General features: G+C 42.5%; 1 protein-coding gene across 2 annotated transcripts in view; it reads right to left on the bottom strand.

Annotated features, from left to right (window-relative positions):
- Window positions 1-3,192, bottom strand: part of LOC143279662 (tyrosine-protein phosphatase Lar-like) — a 342,687-nt gene extending 339,495 nt beyond the window's left edge. The window contains exon 1 of one of the 2 annotated variants that reach the window (XM_076583704.1): window positions 3,124-3,192. The gene's annotated coding sequence lies outside the window, so the exon portion shown is untranslated. The remainder of the gene's footprint in view (window positions 1-3,123) is intronic. The other variant, XM_076583705.1, reaches the window with a different exon arrangement.
- Window positions 3,193-14,612: the final 11,420 nt, after the last annotated feature.

Raw genomic sequence — 14,612 nt, 5'->3', positions numbered from 1 at the left:
ACACTGATCACTCTCTCCCATTCTAACATTATAAAAAAGTAACAATTTTTTTTTCAAAGCCCCTCGCCTTCAGATGCATACACAAAACAGTTAAAACTCCACAGACTCATGCATGCATGTATGCACCCACACATCTACCCAGTCCCACACTGCAAAGCAGAGAACTTTTCCCACATTTACTGATTCAGACACTGGCAGGCTAAGGCTGAGTGACTGTGTTCAGTTATGAAACTATCATCACGAAATGAAGTGCTCTTACACTCTAGATTCTGTCCACTCAAAAAACTCCACTCCACCAGGAAATGATGACAAGTACATGTATTTAACTTACTAAGTGCTGTCATCATCATCACCATTATCCTGTAGTGGCCACGACCAGTAACATCCACTCATCCACATACTTCTCCTCACTACTGGCACAAGACAGACCAAACTGAAAGAAGACCACTCTGCATCTATGGGTGCTGCCACCACTGCTGAAGAATTGCAACAGCCTAAATATCTACTTCTCTCAAGTATCAGTCTGTGTCTGAAAATGTTGGCAACCCAACATGCTGGAATTGTGGAAAACTGATACACTGTTCACACCAAACATCCTCATATACTCTCTCTTCATCTCCATTGTCTGACCAGGTTACTGATTCATTAGACTCATTTCTGTAAATCTGCAATTGCTGGAAATCTGTTTTGATTTCAAATTTCAATTTCAATACTCTCTCTCACTACACACAAACACACACATATAATTTGTTCAGATAATCATTTTTTGGTGGATGGGTTTTGTCTGCCTTACTCTCTTCACCTCACTTTGTGTATGTGTGTGTGTGTGTGTGTGTGTGTTACATTCGGAAAGTGAGCTAGTTTGAGATCTGTCCATTTTCTAAAATTATATTTGTAATAGACACAGAGATGTTGAAATTTTGTTATCTTACTCCTCCTCTTTCTCTTCTCACTGCAATGAATAATGGACTTTCATACTGTTGTAATTTAAGTGCCATACTGAAGAGAGAAAAAAACGCCTGCAAAAAATGTTACTTTGACAGTGATAGTAGCTGATTTCTGATATTTTCCTTGTAAGAAATGGCACAAAATGGGTACTACTTTCATGCCAAACAAAATACCAGTAGTACATTATATATAATCCATTCGTTTTGATGTTTTTCACTCCAATTCACATTTGTTTAAATTTTCTGATTGCTTGATCCAAATCTAAGCATACTGGATGTTCAGCTGTATTATGTATAATATAATACATTAATAGAAGGGCTAGTCATCTTGTGGTTGTGTGAATGGATTGATCTTTGAATGATCAATCCAAACTTCTAGTTCTATGGTTTTCTAGTAATTGCAATGTACCTGCAGTTACTGTCAATGATTTTGTTCTTTTCTTTTTTTTACATGATTATGTCATTTAAACACAATGTAAACAATAACTGATTTATTTTGTCACAAACCTTCTTTTCTTTTTTCATTGTTGCTGTATGGTATCAAGTTAGAATGAAACAGAATAATGCTAAACCTGTTAATACACAAATACAGCCAGATATTCTGAATATGTATATATATATATATATATATATATATATATATATATATATATATATATATATATATATATATATATATATATGTATGTATGTATGTATGTATATCAAAAGTTATCAAATAATCCTAACAATGCTCAATCAATGATTATTAAACATTCTATCATCTATGATTAGGAAAAAATGATGTTTGATTTTTTATGACATCAACTGAAAGCTAATAAAGTCAAACTGAAAATTAACTTATTCTGAATGTAAGACTGGACCACTCAAGCTAGCAAAGCACTCCCCAGGGGTAAAGCCCAACTGGCACAGCTCCAGCCTGTCATTTATATGAAGGACCCATTCTTTGATCCATGATCCCCCCCACACTGACAGAGACAGAATGTGTGTGTGCATCGGATGTAATAAGTGTATAATTTTTGCAGAATCGATTACAATGATTAAGTATATTGTAATGTGTATAACAATTATTTTAAATGAATGTAAAAAAAAATAAATAAATAAATATCGAATCTTGAGCATAAAAATTAACAGCATTTTGTGTCCAGCACATTTTTAATGCATTTGAGAACATTTATACACTGTGTACATGTTCATGCATGCTTCTGTCTGAATGGTCATGTGCATTCATGTGTGTGTGTAATTAACTATATACATTTATGTATATAAAGTAATAAACTGAGGACGGTGGGCTTGTGGTGAGATTAGAAGGGAAGTGGAGATAAGATGGAGGAGGTGTGTACAAGAGCACACTTGTGTGATTGAGTGCATGTAAAAAGCACATTACACTCATATATCATACTGTACATACCGAGTAATGCTTTTTAAAAACATTTCTTCAGTGGCATTCGCCACACACAGCCTTGAGTCTGTAAGGCAGTGCAATTCATAATGAACAGTTGTTGACCCTAATATTTTTTCTTTTTTTGTGTGTACCAGAGAGACATGACAACCATCTCCTTCAAAAAGCATAGTCTGCATACCTCTCATTCTCACACTCACAGTGTCAGCTGATTCAATATCATGACACAACTGCATGATGTATTCCATGAACATCAACCAGCAGACACTTTGCACCTTTTCGGCATCTACAACGGTCATGGGCCGTTAAGATATTTGGCATATCACATTCAAAAGAAGAGAGAATGAAAAAAAATGTGCATCCCATTGACCCGACTAAGCGACTACTGTGGCGCCAGGAAAGTATGTCAACATAAACTGAGAGGATTCGACCAACTGTCGATGTTTCTAAAGGGTTCAAATGGTCTTCAACGAAGTGACCCGCCTCCTCCACTCACACACTCTCCAGTCTCCATGTAAATTTCGGCCAGACACACGACAAGGTCCCCGTCACCACCAACACCAAACAGGTGTCGCACGAACTCGGGGACCAAGTTCGTCAAGTGCGACTGACAAGAGACAACAATGGCGTCTGCTACTAGTTTTCCCCGACCCACAACGAAAACAGCCACTGACTGACCGAACAGAGCTCCCCGATGAATTTAGTTTTGGTCTCCCCCCTTCACTGAACACGTCCAGTGGAGTACCGGCTCAATTAAACGAAAACGGGACATACCTGCACTGGGAAAGGTGTCCCGTCGTCTCGGTGACGTGATCCCAAATTCAAAGGTGACAAACCTCCATGGCACAGTTGAAAATTTCTCATTTCCGCTTCCTCAGGTAGAGTTTACATTTGCGCCACCGCGAAAGCAAACAGTGAGGACCGTGCGAGGAGTCCGCGGTCGCGCATCGGATGACAGGTGTTCCACGGATCGCTGCTCCCTCCCTTTCCAATACTTATTTAAAATGAATAAATAAATAAATAAAAATCAATAAAATGGGGGGCGTGGGAGGGGTGGGGGGGTGGGAGGGGCGAGAAAGAAAGAGACGAAGAATATGTGCGTGCGTGCGTGTCTGTGTCTGTGTCTCTGTGTAAGTGTGAGTGCATGTGTACGTGCATATTTATGTATGTGTGTGCGCGCGTGCGTGTGTGTGAAAGGGAGACATAAATGCAGAGAGAAATACAGGGAATGAGGAACGGTAACGGAATACAAACATACCACAGGGGAGAAAAAAAACAACTACACACACACACACACACACACACAAAGACACACACACACACACACACACACACACACACACACAGAGGAGAAAAAAGCAAGACAAATAACCACATAAACAATTCTGTCAAGCTTGCAGTAAAGTAAAACAAAACAAAGAGTCAGATGTGATCTATGAAAGGAAGCAAAGAGAGCTGCTATGCTCGCTGTGTGTGTGTGTGTGTGTGTGTGTGTGTGTGTGTGTGTGTGTGAACGAGAGAGAAAGAGGGAGAGGGAGAAAGGGGGAAGGAGGGAGGGAGAGAGCAGAACAGAGGAAGCAGAGGATATAAAAAGTGAAACAGAAATTGAGATGGGGGCGAGATAGAAGAGATGAAATGAAAGAAGGCACGAATGGAGAGAGGAAGAAAAAAAAATAAAGAAAGAAAGATAGAAAGAAATACAGAAAGAAAGAAAGAAGTGAAAATGAACAAAGAGAAACACACACACACACACACACACACACACACACACAGAATAAGAGAGACAGAATGTGCGTGTACTTTACAGTATGTGTGTGTCTGTGAGTGAGAGGGTGAGAGACAGAGAGAGAGAGAGGTCGGGGGAGGGGGGAGGGGTTGAGACACAGAGACAGAAACATTGAGAAACAGAAAGAGACAGCGACACACAGACACACAGACACACACACACGCACACACACACACACACACACACACAGAAAGAGATGAAGAGAAAACAAGAGACGTGAGGGGGGGCGGGTGTGTGTGTGGGGGGGGGGGGCGTGGGGAGGTGTAGGGGGTGGGGGGTCTCGGTGTGTCGGTGTGCAGGTGTGTGTCATATTGTGTCCGTAAGAGAGAGAGAGACAGAGAGACTTAGAGAGGCAGCGAATGAGTCGGGCAGGCAGACTGCCATGCGACACGCACAGATGAACAGACAGATGCAGTGACACTGATCCACATCTGCTCTGACGATGACAAGTGTTATGGAAGCCGGACTTGTGCTTCATCATACTGCTGCAACAAGAGAGAGAGAGAGAGAGAGAGAGAGAGAGAGTTCCACGCGCTTCCGTCCACTTCATTGGCTGAGGCCGAGTACTTCCGGTCGGAACTGCCCCGCAGTTCTCCCTTCTCGTCAGTGCTTCCCCCTGGCTGTCTGGAGTCAGACAGATAGACCGACAGACTGAAGACGGGCCTGGCGCCAATCAGCATCTCCTTCCACTATAGAAGTCCACAGTGGTGGAGAAAAAAGGGTGTTTTGGTAGTGTATTGTGAGCGACGTACTCCCTCTGCTTGTCTGTCTGTCTGTCTGTCTGCTTCTGCTTATGTCTGTAGGCCTGCCTCTGCTTATGTCTGTCTGTCTGTAGATCTGCCTCTGCTTATGTCTGTCTGTCTGTAGGCCTGCGTCTGCTTATGTCTGTCTGTAGGCCTGCCTCTGCTTATGTCTGTCTGTCTGTAGGCCTGCGTCTGCTTATGTCTGTCTGTAGGCCTGCGTCTGCTTATGTCTGTAGGCCTGCCTCTGCTTATGTCTGTAGGCCTGCCTCTGCTTATGTCTGTAGGCCTGCGTCTGCTTATGTCTGTAGGCCTGCCTCTGCTTATGTCTGTAGGCCTGCCTCTGCTTGTCTGTAGGCCTGCCTCTGCTTATGTCTGTAGGCCTGCCTCTGCTTATGTCTGTAGGCCTGCGTCTGCTTATGTCTGTAGGCCTGCCTCTGCTTATGTCTGTAGGCCTGCCTCTGCTTATGTCTGTCTGTCTGTAGGCCTGCGTCTGCTTATGTCTGTCTGTAGGCCTGCCTCTGCTTATGTCTGTAGGCCTGCCTCTGCTTATGTCTGTAGGCCTGCTTCTCCTTATGTCTGTAGGCCTGCTTCTCCTTATGTCTGTAGGCCTGCCTCTGCTTATGTCTGTAGGCCTGCGTCTGCTTATGTCTGTCTGTAGGCCTGCTTCTCCTTATGTCTGTAGGCCTGCCTCTGCTTATGTCTGTAGGCCTGCCTCTGCTTATGTCTGTAGGCCTGCCTCTGCTTATTTGTCAGTTCTGTCTGTCTTTCTGTCTCTACTTATGTTTGTTTTGCCTCTATTTATCTGTCTGTCTGTCTGTCTGCATCTATTTATCTATCTGTCTATCTGTCTGCCTCTGCTTATCCTTGTCTGTTTGTCTGTCTGTCTTTCACACACACACACACACACACACACACACACACACACACACACACACACACACGTCTTCTTCGCAGTCACCGTACAGACGAACGGAATTTGGATTTGCTAAGGATGTTTTAGCTTTCTTCTTATCCCTCTGCTCTTTCTTCTTCTTCTTCCCCTTCTTCTTCTTTCTTTTTCGCTCCTTTTTCTTCTCCATTTTTCATCTTCTTCTTTTTGCGGTCTCCGTCAAAGATGAAGGGAATTTTGATTTACAGAAGGATATTTTGGCTCAAGTGTGACATGTTTCCTCTTTTACTTCCAGATTTTGTAGCTGCGTCTTCTCCGCCACCCCCACCCCACCCCCACTTTGTTTTGTTTTGTTTGAAGTCCATGCCATTCCCCCACCCTCCCTGCCTCATGTTTTTGTTTGTTTCTCCTTTGTTTTTCTTTTACTCCTCATGTTGTCTTCTCGGCTGTCATATATCTGTCGTCCCCCCACTCTCTCTCCCCCCCCCCCCCTCTCTCTTTGTTTTTGTGGTGTATTTGTGTTCATTTTTTGTGCTTTTTGACTTTCATGAATGAACACAGTTGCATGAATATACGGTTATATTTTTTTTCTTTTTCCTTTCCGTTTCCTCGCTTTTATTTTGCTTACTCTGCATATCCTCCCCTCCCCCCCTCCCCCCACCTCCCCCGACTCACCACCCTACCCCTCTTTATCAGTGTAGGACCCATAACAACGAGTTAGTATTTTGCGCGTAATCTTTTCGTCGGTAACAAACAAGAGCCAACTACCCTCTAGCTCTCTCTTTCCCTCTCCACCCCCCCTTATCTCCCGCCCTATGCCCCCTCCCCACCTTTCTCTCTCTCCTCACCCCCTCCACCACACACACCACCTCTCTGCTCCTCTCTCTTCCTCCCTCCCTTCCCCACTCCCTCTCACCGTCATCATCACCATCTACTGCCAAGTTTATTTCCACCCCCTCCCTCCACACACACACACACACACACACACACACACACACAAATAATTTAAAAATAAAGATAATCAAAGAAAACAAACCAACCTGCAAATGTTCACAAGCCACTGTCACACAATGACACAGCGTGTCTCACAGTTGCCACGGCTCATCCGGCGCTTTTAGCGAGACGACGGAGAAAGATGGCAGGAAAGGGGGAGGGTACCATGCAGGGAACCTCGGGTGCCGAGTACGGAACGACCCCCCTCACCTCCCCCCCTCAACCCCCCGGGCCCCCAACCCCCTTACAGCCAGTCAGTGGCTGGCTTCCATCCTCCTCCTATCGGACCACCATCACCACAACTGTGATGACAGGTGTGTCGGCTTCAGAGGCTGCTGGAGCCTTGAAATATAGGTGGTGAGAAAGGTGGTGCACGGTGTGTGGGGCCTGCTTTTCCCAGCTTTTTTTTTATTTTTTATTTCATTATTATTATTATTATTATCATTTGATCCATCTTAATCTCCACCCCGGGGCTTGATCCACCGTCCCCATTTCCCCTTCCGTTTTCGTTGATGTTCTTCTGGTGAAATACTGATGACTGCTCCACCTTTTAAAACCAAGTTTAAAATAATAACGCGTGGCGTAAAATCAAAGATACCTAAAGATCAGTGCCGATCATTTTACACCATCTGTTACTATTTTTAATTTATGTTCTCTTTACTGTTGATGTTGATGTTGATGCTGGTGTTGATGTTGTTGTTGATGCTGATGCAGGTATTGATGTCGTTGTTGATGTTGTTGCAGGTGTTGATGTCGTTGTTGATGTTGATGCAGGTGTTGATGTTGTTGATGTTGATGCAGGTGTTGATGTCGTTGTTGATGCTGGTATTGATGTCGTTGTTGATGTTGATGCTGGTATTGATGTCGTTGTTGATGTTGTTGCAGGTGTTGATGTCGTTGTTGATGTTGTTGCAGGTGTTGATGTCGTTGTTGATGTTGATGCAGGTGTTGATGTCGTTGTTGATGTTGATGCAGGTGTTGTTGTCGTTGCTGATGTTGATGCAGGTGTTGATGTCGTTGTTGATGTTGATGCAGGTGTTGATGTCGTTCAGGATGCTGCCTTGCCGCTACTGTTGATGTGTCTGTGCCTTCGTTGTGCGTCAGTAAGTGAGTAAGTGAGAGAGAGAGACAGAGAGAGAGCGAGAGAGAGAGATAGAGGAAGAGATTGAGAGACAGGGAGACAGGAGGGGGGTTGGGGGGGGGAGTGAGTAACAAAGTGTGTTTTTTCTTTTTTTTTCCTTCTTTTTTTATTTTTATAGTCATTTGCTTGTTTTTCGTATCGACGCTACTGTTTTGCCATGAAATTCGTTTTGCATCAACACCCCCCTCCCCTCACACAAATACAAAACACACACACACACACACACACACACACACACACACACACACACACACTCACACACAAAGACAAAAAAACGCGGTGATGCCATCTTTCAACCCAGAGATGTTCATCCTAAGAATGGGGAAAGTCGGGCTAATTGCGATCGTTTTCCACACAACTCCTGTGCTCTAAGTGCATCCACACACTTATCGCTGCAATATCGGAAAGGTAGTGGAAGGTTGAGGGAATAAGGGTGGGGTGGGACCGGTGGAGGTGTATGATGAGGGGTGTGTGTGGGGGTGGGTGGGGGGGGGGCGGGGGACGGAGGGGTTGGGGGGCAGTTGGAGTGGACGCTGCATGCTGCTGCACGGCCTCGTTGCCTACTATCGTTGGGGGAAATGGAAAATGAAGAACAAAAAGGCAGAGAAACAAATCCAACATAATCCGTGCAACCGTGCACCGGTTAAAACAAGGAACATTCATAGAACGCTATACATGTGACACACAATACATGTTTGTTTCTTTCGAGAAAAACGAAAACAAACACAAAATCATCCGAATAAATTCCCCAAGAGTTGTGATGATGCATTCATTAACCAAATACATAAATCTATAGAAAGGGGAGAAAAAGAAGAAAAAACAAAAAAACACTATGTGCCGGCGCACGCACATGTATCTGTGTACGTAAAATCGATTACTGGTTCATGGGACAAGGCTGTGATTTTGGATATACGCGCGCATCATCCACTGAACATGCATCCACAATTTTTTCGTGTACCCTTTACTTCATTTCTTTCTTTCTTTTTTTTTCTTTCTTTTTTTATCACTTAAAGAACTACAATGGTATATAGGTTATAAACACACGTAACTCCTGCCTGATGCCCCCCCCCCCCCCCCGCACCCCCCCTACACCCTTTCATGCCCTAAAGCAAATTCACCACTGCCTTAGTTTCAGTTTAGGTGTCAAGGAGGTGCCCCATTGTGCGGAATAACTAAATACGCTACACCACATCTGCGTTAAAAAAAAAAAAAAAAGAAAGAAAAAAAGGTGTGACTAACGCATAAACCCAGCGCACTGATCCGGCACTACAGGCATAGCACCAGGCACACAGGGCTCACCCCCCAACACAGTGATACGCTATATTCTTTTGACCTAAAAGAGCTCTCTTACTGGCGTACCTTTTGTCCGCCGCAGTGTTCTGCTCACAGAGGTATAGGTCAGCTTCAGCACGGCAGCAGTCAGTCACATGTACTGTACCGCGCTAAACGCTTTCCTCCAGCGAGCTGCATACTGCATTTGCGAAACCTCCCTCACACGCTCTCGCCTTGCGACTCTTTGTAAGGCGCTCTCTCACGACCAGAAGCATTAAAACTACACGAATCTTTCACATTGAAAATCAACATCTAATTATTCTCCCGCCCCACTACAGTGATAAACTTTATATCAGTGTGACCAGTATGATTTATTCTATTTTATCGTAAAAGAAACGGTTTGTTGCACACATTTGGGCTTCAAGTAACGCAAATTTGAATCAAAATTCCCTGGCCTACGCCACCCAGTGTATACTTAGTTGTCCACTTGCCACTTTATGCCATGCATTTTGATGGGTGGTGGGAGTGGACGGGATGGGTGTAAGGGGAGGAGGATTCCCCCCCATAAACATAAAGCGCAGGGTGCCTCACGAATATACGCTATAGCAAGACGTCTCTATGAATAACGAATGAAGAAACATGAACAAATCCATAAAATAACACAAAACAAAACAAAATAACAACAACAAATAAAGAGAGTCAAATGTACTTTTGGACTTTGTATTACCCCCCAAAAAAATATTGCCCCCCTCCTTCCCCAGCAAAAAAAAAAGAAAGAAAAAAAAGAAGAAGAAAATAAGATAAAATAAAACAAAATAAAATAAAATAAATCCACTGAACGCTGTGGGTTCACGACTTGCACGAAAAGGAGCCAATAACTACAACCCTGACTGTGTGTAGCAATGACCGGCAAGTGAGGCCTCACCCTGTCTGGGCAGCAAGTCAGAAGCACTCCAACTGTTCAGCCGTTCAACAGATACAGCCCGCACCATCAAACATTTCCATGCTGACACAAAAACCCATATTTATTCTCCATCCCCAAGCCAACGTTATCCAAACGGTGGAAAGTTCAAAAGAATTTCCGACGACGCGTTTTCATACAGATATGATATATATAAATAAATAAAAAAAGAAGATAAAATAAAATAAAAATAAAAAAGAAGAAGACGACGACGAAGAAAAAGAAATAAACAAACAAGCAAATAAACGCAGATTAAAATTCGTTCATCCGTTCACGAGATACAGCACCCCAACTTAAAACAACCTTGTTTGGACACAAATTCGTCGTTTACGTTTAAAAAACAACAACAACAACAAAATCATCGATTTCATGTTCAGCTGAAAACAAAAATAAAAAATCAAGAACTCTGACGGGTCACGTTAAAAGAAACCCCAAACCAAAAAATAAACCAACAACATGGAAATTAGAAATTATCCGGGCGGTTCTTTAGGGTGGTTGCGGCGGGGGTATGCCTGGCGTTCTTGGCGTTCCTTCCTCAACCTTTTTTGGTCATTACCGCACAGGTCGATGAGGTCATCCCATTTAGAGGAGAGGGGTGTGGGGGAGGGAGTTGGGGAGGGGGCGGGGGGGGGGGGGGGAGCACCCGAGGCAACAACAGGCAGAGGAAGAAGGCTTCTGATATCAGTGCACACTTTATTAAAACACTGTTCAGCCGTCCAGCAGACACAAGCCTTCAACATAAAACCTTCCCCACACATTTTGACACAAAATCGATATTATGGTGTGTTTGTTGTTGTTGTTGTTGTTTTTATCTGTTCAGTCGACCTTAATATTTCATCGGTGAAAGACCTTAGAAAAACAACAACAATAAAAACTAACAAGGTGATGCACATTCTATACATATTAATTGTCTTCACTCCGAAAAAAGGATAGGAGATGCCCGGGTCAGATTCTTCACACACACACACACACACACACACACGTGCACATTGCCATCGGGTTTATCGTCTGCTAATTTTCTAAACGTTTTTTTTTTTTTTTTTTTTTTTCTGACACGCGTTTATTCCACATACATGTAGTAAAGTTGGTTCAGAGACCCACGTTCAACGTGATTACTCGAAACGTAGTTAAAATGGGTTTGTTCCGATAATTGTTAAAATGGGTTTGTTCCGATCATTGTTAAAATGGGTTTGTTCCAATCCTTGTTAAAATGGGTTTGTTCCGATAATTGTTAAAATGGGTTTGTTCCAATCATTGTTAAAACCGATAATTGTTTAAAATGGTTTTGTTCCAATCATTGTTAAAATGGGTTTGTTCCGATAATTGTTTAAAATGGTTTTGTTCCAATCATTGTTAAAATGGGTTTGTTCCGATAATTGTTAAAATGAGTTTGTTCCAATAATTGTTAAAATGGGTTTGTTCCAATCATTGTTAAAATGGGTTTGTTCCGATAATTGTTTAAAATGGGTTTGTTTCAATCATTGTTAAAATGGGTTTTTTCCGATAATTGTTAAAATGGGTTTGTTCCGATCATTGTTAAAATGGGTTTGTTCCAATCCTTGTTAAAATGGGTTTGTTCCGATAATTGTTAAAATGGGTTTGTTCCGATAATTGTTAAAATGGGTTTGTTCCAATCATTGTTAAAATGGGTTTGTTCCGATAATTGTTTAAAATGGGTTTGTTCCAATCATTGTTAAAATGGGTTTGTTCCGATAATTGTTAAAATGGGTTTGTTCCGATAATTGTTTAAAATGGGTTTGTTCCAATCATTGTTAAAATGGGTTTGTTCCGATAATTGTTAAAATGGGTTTGTTCCGATAATTGTTAAAATGGGTTTGTTCCAATGATTGTTAAAATGTGTTCGGTTATCTTATCCTAGAAGTGTTAATTGCAAATACAGTTAAAATGGGTTTGTTCCAATAATTGTTCAAATGGGTTCGGTTATCTTATCCCAGAAGTGTTCATTGCAGATACAGTTAAAATGGGTTTGTAAGTTTAATCAACATAGTTAAAATGGGGTCAGGTTATTTACAGAAACCCATGTGTTCACTCCAAATACAGTGAAAAATGGGTCAGAGGGTTATGTTACACTTGCTTACTCCAAACATACTTACTGCGGATTATGCGGCTTATGTCACACGTGTTGATAGTAAAGCTGAGCTTTGATGTTCTGGGCATACACAGTATCATACACCGTGTCTTCTTGTCTCGGATATGTAATGTGTGTGTGTGTGTGTGTGTGTGTGTGTGTGTGTGTGTGTGTGTGTGTGTGTGTGTTGTTTATCAGTTTAGTTATTCAACCATTGATTCACCTAACTTATCAATCGATGAAATATTATGTCCGAGTCTCACGTCGGTGAGGTTCATGTGGGTCATATCATGGGAAACGTGACACAGACTGTACAACACCATTCCGTCATTCCTCACTCAAGCACAATACAGTCCACGGTACACAACCTAAAATACCTATCATTCCTATCCCCCTATACCTCTTTCGCCTTTCACTACATAAATAATCCTGAACTGCATATTCCAAGTTCGCATGCGTACTCAATTGCTGTGTGTGTGTGTGTGTGTGTGTGTGCGTGCGTGCGTGCGTGCGTACGTGCGTGCGTGTGTATCTGTTAGAGAGAGAGACGGAGAGAGAGAGAGAGAGAGAGAGAATGAGAGCGCGCGCGCGCGTGTGTGTGTTTGCGTTGTGTGTGAGTGAGTGAGAGACAGAATACAGGAAACGGGAACGATGTGTGGCGAGTCAAGACAGTCAGTCCCGTGTCTCTGCAACTGAGACATGGAGATATGACAGAACAACACACACAACACGACAAACTGTGAGACATGGAGATATGACAGAACAACACAACACGGCATGACAAACTGTGAGACATAGAGATATGACAGAACAACACACACAACACGACAAACTGTGAGACATGGAGATATGGAAGAACAACACACGACATGACAAACTGTGAGACATGGAGATATGACAGAACAACACACACAACATGACAAACTGTGAGACATGGAGATATGACAGAACAACACACAACATGACATGACAAACTGTGAGACATGGAGATATGACAGAACAACACACACAACACGACAAACTGTGAGACATGGAGATATGACAGAACAACACAACACGGCATGACAAACTGTGAGACATAGAGATATGACAGAACAACACACACAACATGACAAACTGTGAGACATAGAGATATGACAGAACAACACACACAACATGACAAACTGTGAGACATGGAGATATGACAGAACAACACACAACACGACATGACAAACTGTGAGACATGGAGATATGACAGAACAACACACACAACACGACAAACTGTGAGACATGGAGATATGGAAGAACAACACACGACATGACAAACTGTGAGACATGGAGATATGACAGAACAACACACACAACATGACAAACTGTGAGACATGGAGATATGACAGAACAACACACAACATGACATGACAAACTGTGAGACATGGAGATATGACAGAACAACACACACAACACGACAAACTGTGAGACATGGAGATATGACAGAACAACACACACAACATGACAAACTGTGAGACATAGAGATATGACAGAACAACACACACAACATGACAAACTGTGAGACATAGAGATATGACAGAACAACACACACAACATGACAAACTGTGAGACATGGAGATATGACAGAACAACACACACAACACGACAAACTGTGAGACATAGAGATATGACAGAACAACACACACAACATGACAAACTGTGAGACATGGAGATATGACAGAACAACACACACAACACGACGAACTGTGAGACATGGAGATATGACAGAACAACACACACAACACGACCAACTGTGAGACATGGAGATATGACAGAATAACACACACAACACGAAAAACTGTGAGACATGGAGATATGACAGAACAACACACACAACATGACAAACTGTGAGACATGGAGATATGACAGAACAACACACACAACACGACAAACTGTGAGACATAGAGATATGACAGAACAACACACACAACATGACAAACTGTGAGACATGGAGATATGACAGAACAACACACACAACATGACAAACTGTGAGACATGGAGATATAGCAGAACAACACACACAACATGACAAACTGTGAGACATGGAGATATGACAGAACAACACACACAACATGACAAACTGTGAGACATAGAGATATGACAGAACAACACACACAACACGACGAACTGTGAGACATAGAGATATGACAGAACAACACACACAACATGACAAACTGTGAGACATGGAGATATGACAGAACAACACACACAACATGACATGACAAACTGTGAGACATGGAGATATGACAGAACAACACACACAACATGACAAACTGTGAGACATGGAGATATGACAGAACAACACACACAACACGACAAACTGTGAGACATGGAGATATGACAGAACAACACACACAACACG

Source organism: Babylonia areolata, chromosome 3 (genome assembly GCF_041734735.1).
Source record: "Babylonia areolata isolate BAREFJ2019XMU chromosome 3, ASM4173473v1, whole genome shotgun sequence".
In the NCBI taxonomy this organism is placed as follows: Eukaryota; Metazoa; Mollusca; class Gastropoda; order Neogastropoda; family Buccinidae; genus Babylonia; species Babylonia areolata.
This window is presented reverse-complemented; position numbering and strand designations above follow the sequence as displayed.